The following is a 13,124-nucleotide window of genomic DNA, read 5'->3' on the forward strand; positions in this document are numbered from 1 at the left end:
AGAGTTCAGAGTTCACTGTACGAAACACCATATAGCTGCTCCAGCTGTCGTATGCATATTTGATGGTCTGGATCTCATGGAGGGTGGGTTAGGGGTCGAGTTTACACACTCTCTACCGGGTCCCACAAACACACTCTCTCTGCTGGCTCTCTGCCCACAACCTCAGAGCACGAGAGAAGAGAAATTCTGCAAAAAGAAGCGGAGAGAGAAGAGAAGCTTAACCCAAAGTGTGAAAGACAGAACGGTGGAGAAGTTTCATATTTAAATATGTACTCTGAGAAATTGTGTAATGTGCTACATGCTGTATTTGTAATCCTCTGTTAATCACTCGGGTCTTTCCTCTCCCCCATCTGGCAAAAAGTCTCTCTTCCTTCGTTTAACCTCCATCTTTTCTGCGAGCTGATGAACATCAGAAGCCAACGAATTTAGGGAATCTCTCTCCCCGGCTCGGTCTATCTGCAGCATTCCTCTCCTGCTCTCGTCACTGGATCAAAAAATAACTCAGCTGCTGGCTTTGTTGTCATGTGAAGGACAGCGGGGGAAATGAAACTATACTCTATTCGAGATACGCTCCAGCTGTTAGCGCAGTGCATGGTAAATTATGGTTTGAGATGCTTGCGGTGCGCAGCTCCCACTTGATGAATTAATAATACTACAAGAAGAAGAGTTGCAATGTGGGCTACAGGCTCCAAGGCCTGAACTCATACTTTATGATGAGTATTTCTGTGTGCTGTGCGCGTATTCTTCATGTGCGTTCTACGTATGCATGTGTTTTTGTGAGAGGCTGTGAGCGTGCTCGTCTGCATGTTTGTGTGACTAGTACCCAGAAATATTCTCATGCAATATGGATGTCACTGAGTGCTCCCGAGTCGACTAGAAGGGAGCGTGTGGGGATGGACAGCAAAGCAAAACCGGAGTAATGTTATGCAAGGCTGCATCTTCTGTGAAATGGTTTTACATTTTGTGATTAAGGGAATACACTGTCATTTTTTGCTGTGAACTGTTCCAGATAAGTTTGGCCAGCGAATGAGAAATGCATGAATTCAAAAGAAGCAACACGGACAGAGATCAGGTCTGACAGATTTCTTTGGCCAAACATAGATATTGTATTTGTTTACGTTTCGGAGGAAGAGATAATTCACATCCCAAACAGATTTCAACCCACACAAAAACAGACTTTCATGAGCATGGACACACACAATAAGCTACACACACACACACATGCACTGCTGCCAGGCCAACATGAACAGCTCTGAAAATGTCGGCCTTCAGTATATTCGTAAAGACTGTAAAATAAGAAGAATTGATTTGTGAAATGCCACATCATATTGGAAATCCAAGGTGTTTCAGCGGTTGATGAAAGCAGATATGGCTCCATCACTGACACACATGTGGAGAAGTGTGTGTTGTGGTGTGTTTCTCTTTGCATGCGTCTTTGTCTGTCAACGCTTCCCTCTGTGATGGCACTTTATTCCTGTAGATTTGCTGACAGTGTACGGATGTTCTTGCTCTGCATAATGAGCAGATCTCAGAATTAACACAGGAAGATAATGAGAAACAACATCGCAGGAAGAAGCCGAGTGCCAAAACAGTTTTCAGCACCCTGCTAGTTCCGCTGCACATCAGACTGACTCTTATAACCTGCTCATGATCTGAGAGGAAAGCTGATCGTTACCGGCTGGTTTCACATGCATCCACATATGAATTTCAGTTCCGTATGAGTGGAGCGATTCACCGCCAGGAGCATCATACTTGAGCAGTCACCTGTACAAAGCGACACTTCTCACCTACATGATCGTATTGCCTTTCTTCAGAGATGTAATTCTATCGTATCATCTGACTGTTTGAATCCAACACACATCCTTTTAGAGGTTAATCCTACTTTAGCTTCTGTAAAGTGAGGAGGGTTGTACAATTCTCTGAATATTCAAGGTAAAAAACCCATAAAAATTCAGGAATTTATGGGAATAAAATGAAAGGATTATTTGCATAGTCTGTATATTTTCCATGTCAGATGTGGATAGAATCAAACCATAAAATAATCCTTCTCAATCATCACTTATGACCCTCTAGAAGTGTGTGACAATGTGTGGGACGTGACTTCTGTTTAATCTTTACACACAAAGCAATGTAGAAAACAACAATTTGTGGTTTTAGGGACAGATTGGTGCTGCTGCAAAACTTCCATGTTACTAAGTAACAAGATCTAGCATCCAGCAGTGTCGGACAGAAAATATGCCGTCAGTCAGCGTCTGCATAGCAGCAAATGATTATATTTCAAATTAATCAACATACAATCCTCCCACTCTGACATAATGTTATGCTTAAAGAGAGTTGTCTTGCCTTCCCAAATTGCCAGGTAACATGTAGGTAACAGCAACCATTTGTTACCCACCGATCCTTTGACATTGTAAAGGCTGAAAGAGATCTTACACCGCGATTTAATAGGCCGAATGCTGTAGCAAATGTTTGGTCTCTTTGTTTTTCCTCGCTCCAAACAGAGCTCTCCCTCAGGTCTTAATGCATCGAGATAGATTCCTTTAGATCACAGCCACATTACAGTACAGCAGGAGCTTCACAGAACAAATTCTGCGCTAATCCCTGTATTGCTTAAGGGCTACAAGCCAAGCAGTAGAGATGGTGTTGCACAATTTCACAGTCCGTGGATGAATCTGTGTAAGAGAGAAAATGAGCCACCTCTCTTTTTTTTACTTTTTTTTTTATTTCTGTTCCTTACGCATTGACTCTGTGTGAAATCTGTGGAACTTTCTCTTTCATTTGTCTTCTAAACTTTCACAATCCTACAAGCAGACACGTGTACATAAACACATCATCACTTGGGTCGCATTGTCAAAATGATCGGTTGTTGCCATTTTGCCTGACTTGTTGTTGTGTGTGTGTTAAAGCATGGGTATGATGTGAGAGGCAGTCAAGTCGAATGAAAATTGATATATTGATGGAAACAGGGGGGGAAGAAACTGGCAAAGAAAGAGAAAGAGAGAGCTTGTGTGTGTGTGTGTGTGTGTGTGTGTGTGTGTGTGTGTGTGTGTGTGTGTGTGTCTAGGTTACCAATGTAGTCAGTATCGTCTCACGGAATAAGATAATCACCTTCCTCTAATGATGTGGCCGCTCATCGCCAGGGGCAACCGCAGCCCACGGCACTCTGATGTTGACAATCACCACCCGCTCGCACACACACACACATACTACATCAAGACGCTCACAAGCGTGACAGCCAATTAATGAGAGGGATGCGATCGAAGAGGAGGGAGAGAAGGAGATTCAGAATTATGAGATTCCTCATTGTCAAAACTCGTATCGCCGCTTTGCTCCCATTCGCTAATTAGTGTCTAGATGTCCCTCACTTTCTTTCTCTGCGGGGTGTGCATGTGTAGGTATGTTTGACATCTACAGTGCAAATTCTACTCTTTGAAGCTTTTTTCCCCTGCTAATTGGTATAAGATAAAGAAGATTCAGGCATGGTTTCCAAATGGGCTTTGCCGCATTTGTGTATCACATCAGAGAACATGTATGCAGACACAAGGGCAGTCTATTGCATTTCATTTAGCATTCATCTTTCACACATGCATGATCAAACGCGTTGATTATCAGAGGAAGACCCAGGCCTGCCTCTGGCTGATGCATGTGAAAGATGGACTAGGTTTTACATTTCTTTATGCTTGCTGGAATAAGTGTCCACACAGGCTACGCGGGTGTGTACAAATGTGACAAATATGTGCAGCAGCTATACCTAGAGACTCCCAAAGCGGCTGTGACAGTGCTGGCGAAGCTCCATGTGATGCAGGGGTTTAACGTGCTCCAACGATAAGGTGAATGCTCAGTCTGCAAAAGCAATGCATTAACCCAATAAGACACTCAGTGTGTGGGAATGACGTTTCTCCCTCCTCACTTAAAGGTCGCCGGGTCATTTGCTTTTACGAAACATGCAAATAAACATGGACACACACACACACACACACACACACACACACTCATACTCCAAATGGCTGTAGAGAAGGACTGACTCCCCAAACAGAATGCAGAGATACGCAAGCAATCAATGTTGATGCTTGTACTGTAATTAGACACCCAAACCTATGAGCGTTATGGAAGCAGGAATATGCAAATTTCAGCGGGAGGCAGCCAGTTCGCAACGAATGATACGCCCATTGGTTCTGCTGGTGCCCACACTGACAGGTTGATGACAGTTTTAAGATATATAAACCCCTCTCTTGTTTATTATTCACTCTCACTTAAATGAATGTATCAAATGTAAATAGTGAGGATAGCTCAGCAGGTAAAAGAAGGAAAGATACATATCCTTCATCTGTTTTGATGCTTTCCTCCCTCCCTCCTCCTCTCTGTCTCTCTCTGCCTCCTCCGGTAATATTTGTCATTGTAATGGGGCTGTTTGATGGTGCACTTTTTTTTTATGATGATGTGTCCTTCCATGAACAGCATCTGACCACAAGTGCTGCGTGTTTCTTTGAACGGCTGAATTTTAAACTCAATTAGCATTGTAGTGTAGTAGTGTGAACACAAATACACCCACACACGCACACACACACACACACACACACACACACATACGGGGCTGCAGAAGAACATAAAAGCCAGCTCGGTTTGCACTCACACTAGGCACTGGCACAAATTAGACTGTGAAACACACACTTACACACACACATCAACGCACGCTCACTTGAGTGGTGAAGCTAATTTGCCCGAGCGGACCCGAGTGAAAGGAATAATGAGGCTTTGATGACTTCACTTGAAGAGACTCGCTCCACCATGACATCATATGTAACCGCGATGTGACCCCTACACTTTGCTCTGATTCATTCACACACATCCCCCCCTCCCCCCGCCCCCTTTCTGTGGAAATCTGCACTTTTTGATTGTCGGAATACCACTGCATCGGATAAAGTGACATGTGGAAAACCAATGTCGCCACACTTATTTAGCTGCATTTGGGTCAATTGATCTGAAAGAGCTGAGTGCTTTAGTGAAACGCACTTGCAAGGGCTTTACATCAATAGGCTTGATCATTGCAACGTGTAAACAAACTCTAAATGCCTGTTAAAAGACAGCTGAAATGATCCAATATGGTTCTATGCTAATGAAGGTGTCCTTTTATCTGAGTGTTACTTTTGGGGCAAACTCAGAGGTTCCACTTGTTCTTATGCAACAAGGACCCATTAGAGAAACTAGAAAAGACAAAAGGGTTATGCTGAAAATCCCAACAATGCTCTTAACATGTTGGAATATCTGAAATGCTCTGCATTTGAGATGTTTAATAGGAGTTGAGGTTTAAATTGAAGCACATAAAGCAGTTAGTGTCAGTTGAAGTCAAAGCACTGAAAGGGTTTGAAGTGTCTTTTGAAGTTTGAGAGCCAAAAGAAGTTGACATTTGATTTTAAAGTTTGAGCATTGTTGCAGTTGAACTGTCAGTTGTTGTGTGTGAAAGATGAAACTACAGTTGAAATGTCATTTAAAGAGTGAGAGATGAAAGCGGATGAAATGTCAGTTGAAGCTGAAGCACCAGGGATAGTTTGAGTGCGATGTAAAGAGTTGGAGTGTCAGGTTATATGTAAGGAGTGACAGTTTAAATTTGAGTTGGAGTATTTGTGCTGTCAGTAAAGAAATTGTGTCAGTTGATGACTAAAGGCTTGAATCAGTTGAAGGCAACCAAGGTAGTTAGACATTTTCTTCATTCCGAAATCTTTAAATTTAGCTTTTGTTTTCTATTTTGATACATGCATCTTTGTGAATCCAAAATTTGGTTCAAACCATACATGTCGGTGCAAAAACTAGGATTCACTCTTCATGTTAAATTGCAGGTGACCTTGAGCGGAACCTGATGAAGTGACTCAGGATGATGCTGTGTAACCCCTGTGTCGTATGACCAATAGTCACTAATGCACGTCCTATTCATTGCCTTGAGACTGCGACTAAACACGCACAATTGCAAGTGCACACATTTAGGCACTCACAATAGGGCAAAACAGCATGCATCATTCATTTCTGTAATCAGTGCGCCGTCAGTATATTTGTCTAATGATCCATAATGCATTAGCAAGCTTTGAATTGGCCTTCGGGTGAAGGGACGCGGACGGAAAATTACATTTAAAGATTCACACATGAGCGTGGATACATTTCAAATATGTTCTAACACCCACACGTCTTCAAAATCTTTCGCAGGTCTGACTGAGAATAATGAGAAAGATACTGATTGTTTGGATGCTCCGGGGCATCATTGCGACTGCTATATTCACCACCAGCAGTGGAATGAATTAATCATAACTTTAGTCATTCTCCAAATTGCCCGCTTGTGAATAGTGAATAACGGGAAGTAATGTGGGGCCACGCTGAACTCTATCAAATTTGTTTTCAGGTCGTTGTTGTTGAAATGTTTTTGCTTTGTTTTGCTCTGTTGTTCCTCATCGTCTTACGGGAGCAGAGCAATTTAGCGGAAAAAAAAGGAAAGGATAGAGGCATAGCAGTGAATGAAAAGGCCGGGCACAGGTTGTGAGGAAGAAGGAAGGAAGCAAGGATAGGTTTAAGTTGTGCAAGTGGAAGGTAGTGAGAGGGTAAGAGGGGTAGGAGAGGGTGAAAGACTGATTGCGAGAGAGAGTGAAGGGAGAAGAAACACTCACTTACTTTATCCAGCTGCTGCCAAGGTGTACCTAATGAGAACCAAGGGATCCTTTAGTGTCGAGGGAGAGAAAGAGAGAGAGAGAGAGAGAGAGAGAAATCCTATGAAAAATGGTGAGCTGTCAGGTGAGTACTGGAGAGGAAGCTGGGCTCTTAAGTGTTTTGCCCCGACCTCAGAGAATATGTGCGTTTGAGCGCACCCATAAAGACTGTGAAGCAAAGCACAGCTGCATCTGTGCACGCGCATAAATAAATGCATTCATACACATTTGCATACAGTCCTACATGCAGTCCTGCACACAGATGTGACAACAAATACATTGTTCACTCGTATGAAACCAAGTGAAGCAAAAAGAAGACTTTTGTCCCTTCTTTTCATATCCCTGATCACTCTCAACCTTCCCCCTCGTGTCCTTCTCACTTTCTTTTAAGTTTCTTTCAACCATCCCCATGCCCTTCTCTCCGTTTACCGCCGCTGTCCGGCTCTGCGGTGCTCCCTCTGATTTATGCATCTGGTTTTGTGCCAGCTTAAGAGCACCATATCACCACCACCTCACTTTAATGTACAGTGTGTCTGCAGGCCGGCCCCGGGCTGGTACATTCATTTGATTTGTGCACAGTCAGAACAGAGTCTAAAACCCATTAAGACAGGAGATGGGGGTGCTTGTTTTGCATCCAGTTACCTCTCTCTCTGTGTGTGTGTGTGTGTGTGTGTGTGTGTGTGTGTGTGTGTGTGTGTGTGTACTTACAAGTTCTTTGTCCAGCTGCTCATGTGGAGAGGATTTGACAAGGTGAGAGTCCTGATGTTAAAGCAGGTCTTGTGGAGGGCAACAGTGTGAAGTTCCCTACTGATGTCATACATTTTATTTAAAAGGCTTTCAAAGCATCAAAAACGTTTACAAGTAGAACAACTTGAACAGTGTGCAAGAGCAAACAACAGTTTTGTGTTACAACCCAAAATACATCTTTTTTTTCTGACACCATTAGCATTTCAGTTTTGGTCAAGTTAAAAGGATCAAGTGCCCTCAGCTTTCCAGAGACAGACATCTAGCGAAGTCATTTCCATTGCCGTCTTTCACCGCAATTACCGCTATCTATCCCAGAATGAAATAATCATAAGTATAATGACCGCATAGAATAGTCATAGTGGTATTCAGTAACGAGACTAGGCGGACATTCACAGTTAATTAAAAAATGTAAAGAATTACTGTGAATACTAAAATTCAAGACAAATGTTCTGATCACGTACAAAACATCCATCTGTAGCTGCAGTGATGCTATCAACGGGAGAACTGAGGCTGAACTATGAATCAACCTGTTAACCATTTACCTCAACTTTAAATGGAGCTTCAGTCTTGATCCTTAATAAGCCTCTGAGGTCGTGTCAGTCGCCGACTATTGCACTCACTCCATGCTTTTTTAAAGATTATTTTGAATGCTTTTGTGGGGAGAGAGAATGACATGCAGAAAAAAGTCCAGCCAGCCAGGAATCGAACGTAATGTATGTGTGTGTGTGTGTGTAGGGATTTACTTTAAAAAGTGTCCTGCAGGGCAACATTCAGCCAATACGGCAAGCCGTCGTTCTTATAATACATCCAGGGGTTTGGGAATGGGCTATTTTTGAACACTTTTGAAAAATGATAAAAGAAATAAGTCAATGTTTCATGTATATAATGCCGACTATACAAACAATTTCAAATGTTGACTCTCTCCTCTCCAATCACAAGCTGTCTTATTAGGTGGTGAACCATGTGGCAAAGCACTGCGCTTATGACGGTTGCAAAATGGCTGTATGGGAAATTTACAAACGTGATTGGATAGATCTCTGCTGTGTCCTGAGCATTTAAAAAATGTGTTATCTGTGTATTGAGCGACGTAAAGACATTGCTGAAGTGAAGCGGTCGACAAAAGGCCAATGACGGTTCTATTGTGATAAAAAAGTTTGGGCTACTAATGTAAAGATCGTGAACTTTTGCATGTATATTTTTTGTTGTAGAAAATAAATGAATTGTACGATCGGGTATCGGTGACAATGGCCTGAGCTGGTATCGGATAACATTTAAGTTGGTTTATATCCATATATTTGTTGGTTATATTTTAATGTTCAAATCAAGCTTGATGTGCATCACACACAGAAGATTGATCCCAGTCACTTCCGCACAGTGAGCCATACAGCTTCTCGGTGTCAATCGATACCCAAAGCCCAGATATCGGTATCGGGACTGAAAAAGTCAGATCGGTGCATCTCTACATCTGGATTAGCTCTCATAGATCACCGGGGAAAAGCAACGATTCCTTCTGTCCTTGCTCTCTTCTCTCCTTAGCTAGTTATTTTCCTTCTCTCTCTGAGAAAGCCTGACCCATACGATCTCTATTAAGCTGCACATGACAGAGCTTTAGAGCTTCTTTCAGCAGGCAGGGTGCATCAGGCATTTACATTTTGAGATGTTCTTAGCATGATCTTTGTGGTATGTATGTACGATAGGCCATCTACTTAACTGTAAGTCTTCATCCTGGGGTCATCACACAACGTCATGGTATGAAGATAATCAGTACATATGGAAGGAAAACAAGCCACTGTTATTGAACTTTCCCCCTCCTGTTAAGCTGATGGAAATCCCCTATAGGGTGTGTGCAGAGCTGAAGTCAGTGTTCTGTTAATAGGATCTAATTGGAAACGGCTGGTGTTAAGAAAGTTGCTTGGGTTGTCTGTACCTAATCCTGTGGAAATCCCAAAGAAGTTTTAATAAGAATCTATGTGCTATGTCCTAAATGTAAGGCAGCGGTTTGCAAACGGAACTAAGCTTTCGGGGTCTTTGGATTTAGTAGTTGCCCCAAAGTTGAGAATACAGTAATACAATGCTCTTCATAAAGGTTACTTCAATGAAGAAGTAGTTTGTTCAGGTATATGTGCATCACAGTCAGTTGACCAATAGGCCAACAGCTGCGACCTTTGCTTGCTGCCTTTCTATATGTACACTTATGTCGTAAGTATTGCTTTGCTTCGGTGCGCTGGAGGAATACTTTTTCAAATTATGCTCTCATTTTAGCTCTCGAATGTTTTGGGGAATTTGTGTGGTTGATGGTTGTACGCAAGCCTTTTCATCCGTTAGGTCAACACTCTTCCTGTTTAAGTTTCAGATTAGTGTAGTTTTGTAATTTACATTGTCCCAGAATGCAAGAGAAACATTTAGTCATTTCCCATACAACGTTAAAAGTGTATACAATTTGAATATATATATATATGAACAAGTATGTAAGCCAATAATGCATCTGATAGTAGTGAGAATACTCTGACTAAATAGCTCACTGCAATACAAGACGTGTTTTCTACCAGCATCATCAACTGGTAAGGATGCTGACTATCATGAATGTAGAGACCCACCCATGAAGGACCTGTAGTTTAATCGTACATCTGCCACTGTTATCACTAAATTGTGCCCTGTGTGAACCGAAAGCTTAGTGGACGTAGCAACAGCAGCCTAACTAAAGCGTGATTTATGCAAACTGACGTCACACCATTAACATGACCCTTCTCTGTGTTCTATGCAGTAGGTTTTTTGTTGTGATAATGCAGAACTTAAGGGTCTTTGAACTTAAGGGTCTTTGACAATGTCGGTTTGCCGCGAGGTTTGGACCCGCATGGATCCAAACATTAACACGCCAGCTCATATCCTTTCGGAAAGTAGAACCGAGGCTTGAAGGGCACAACGCTCAACTCAACTTAGAAAATAATGAAACGTTTATTACAAATACTGGTGTGTCTTTTATTTCCATCAACTATAGAAGCCAGTTCAATAGAGCCATTGCAGTTACTCAGGGCTGCTTTAGATTGCTGTTCGGCAACTGCTGTCTCTCATTGTTTCCTGACTGCAGTGGTCAGGCCAAACCTGTCCTCTCCTGGCCTGGTATGAACTGGCTTTACTGCTCAGCCCTGTGGGGAATCCTTGGCGCATGTGTGGCACTAATTAATGCCCCTACTGCAGTCTCTTGTTAGAGAGGGAGATGGAGAGAGGAACTGAGGTGGGCGGGGGCAGATAGCGAAATGGACTATCAAGTATTGATTGTATTTGCATAAATAGTCGCAGTTGTTAAAAGCCCTGCATGATCCCACTTGCTCTTTAGACATGCGTAGGGAAGAAAAATATAGAGGGGCTGAATAAGAAAGAAGTGGTGATTAGAGTTAAGAGAATACACCGATCTCCCGCAATGCGACATAGCCTCGGCCCCTCAATCAAGCCATCCCAAGGGCTACGACACCACTTGTACACTTTGTAATTTGCACCAATTATTGCCCCATTAGTGAGGCCCCTGTAGTAAAGCAGACCAAAGATAATGATGCTCTTCTCTTGAGTTGGTCATCAATACAATAGGTGGAACAAAACACCTGAGGAGGGGAGCAGTGACGTGTAGTCGCACTCTGTGTGTCAGTGGTGGCACTTAATGAATGTGGCTTTTTTTAAAAGAGGGGCAACAGAGTAAAATGCATATAGAGAGAAAATAATTGCTTTCATCCTCTCTCCCATCGCTCCTCTTCAGCCAAGCTGCTCTTCAGTTTACATCCCTATAAATCTCTGCAGTCTTGGGCCCCTGTCACGCTCGGTGAGGTGACCACTGGCGATCCTGTGTGAGCAGGTAGTGGTTGGACTATATATGATACTAATAGTTGGTGTAGAAGTACAGAGAGTGAGTCTGCAAAAAATGTTAACACAGCATGTGTGGGTATAGCGTATGCATTTTAGAACGAGTCTATGAGAATATTGAGGCTTAGCTGCTAACTAAGCTGTAAGCATCTCTGTATATTTTGGGTTATGTAAAGGAACTTTAAGTCTCACAGTTGTTGCTAAAGAACAGAGTGTTTAAATAGATTTGCTATGTTGATCAGAAGGATAAACAGAAGAGCTTCGCAAAATAACATGATTTCTTGGCATTTACTGTGTAAACAAAAAGTCTGGTAAATTATAAGAATCTTCACTTGTCTTTATTTTCAGAATAGACCTGAGTCTAAATAACTCATTCTGTTTGGCTGAATGACAAGCTTTGTGTCTACAAATTCACCAGGCGACTTCACACATCAGAGAACAATCAAACTAAAATATTAACAGAATTCAAATGTATTCATTCACTGAATCTCTTGATGCGTTCACTTTTAATTTTGTCTTTGTGTTACTTGTATTCATTACGTCCAGTCAAATGACTATAATCTAATGCAACTCTTTTGTCACAGAGTGTTATACACACATACTTACTGTCACAGAAACAAAAGACAATTTCCAGTCTTGTATTGATTTTGGAACAAGTGAATGAATTTGCATTGACTATGTCTGGCAATATTTTCCATTGCTATGAAGAGCTTGAAGTTACTAATTTGCTCTTTATGCTATATTAGTGGATTTGGCAGTGCGTGGGCAGTAGCTAGAAACTGGTGGGCAGATGAAGCTGTGAGCAGGAGCCAGTTTTTCTGAACTCACAGACCTGTTGTGACTGCCATCATTATTGTAGGCCCAAGTGTGTGGGGATTTACCTGCATATAATATGTCTCAGTGTGTATTCCTGCACAGTATGTTTACCACATATGTAGGCCACCATCAATATGTGTGTGAAAAAGCATGCCTCTCCATGTATGAGTGTGCGTGAGTTGAACTGCATATTTGTGTTTGAGAGAGCTAGCAGAGCTGATCAGTGTCCATGCTGAGGGCTTTGTCACAGCTGACCTATATTAGTTGAAAGCAGCTGGATCAGTGGCCTGCAGGGACAGCAAAAGAGTTGTGTTCTAATTATCTCTGCAGCTAGCTAGCTAGCGACACATCACACCCGCGCGCACACACACACGCACATACACACACACACGTACACGCTTGTCTGCAAATCAATGGGAACTCATGAGAGCATCTGCCGCGCTCCGCTTGACGAACTGCAGCGGCAGATCCTCCATGTAGGATTGGCGAGGATACAGTGCCTCATGTCACACATGCATATTAAAGGCCTTCTGTGATCATTGACTATGCACTTTGGTCTCTGAGTGCGACTGCAAATGACCCAACTCTTTTTTCTTCGCAAAATGTAATTACTAGGTGATACGCTGCAAAAATTCAGGCTTTTGTAGTGGCATTTGGGAATTGTAGGAATGCATCCAGTCATCTTGTTGACGATTCCTCCCATGAATACAAACTGTGTAAATGTAGTACGAGCCGCTGTTGCCATGGAGCCACAAACTAACACACGCTGAGGGTGTGCGTCAGCTGTAATGTTGCACAAAATTACAGAAAGAAAACAGCCCAGGGAGCTAATGCTAACAGCTAGTAATCACGGTACTAATGCTAATGGAGGGGAGGGGGGTAATGAAGTGTGGGGAACACCATGGCATTCTCAATTGTGACCACATTTAGCTCAGTGGCATTTAGCATTCCGATCACTCAGACACATCAAGGAGGAACGGGCAACACTTTGTTCTTGGTATGAACACATGTTCA

The 13,124-nt window shown here is 42.5% G+C and overlaps 1 protein-coding gene across 5 annotated transcripts in view; it reads left to right on the forward strand.

Annotated features, from left to right (window-relative positions):
* Positions 1-13,124, forward strand: part of dlgap3 (discs, large (Drosophila) homolog-associated protein 3) — a 98,503-nt gene that overhangs the window by 37,293 nt on the left and 48,086 nt on the right. The gene's annotated exons all lie outside the window — the stretch shown is intronic.

Source organism: Anarrhichthys ocellatus, unplaced genomic scaffold, assembly GCF_004355925.1.
Source record: "Anarrhichthys ocellatus isolate YVR2014 unplaced genomic scaffold, GSC_Weel_1.0 scaffold14, whole genome shotgun sequence".
Classification (NCBI taxonomy): domain Eukaryota; kingdom Metazoa; phylum Chordata; class Actinopteri; order Perciformes; family Anarhichadidae; genus Anarrhichthys; species Anarrhichthys ocellatus.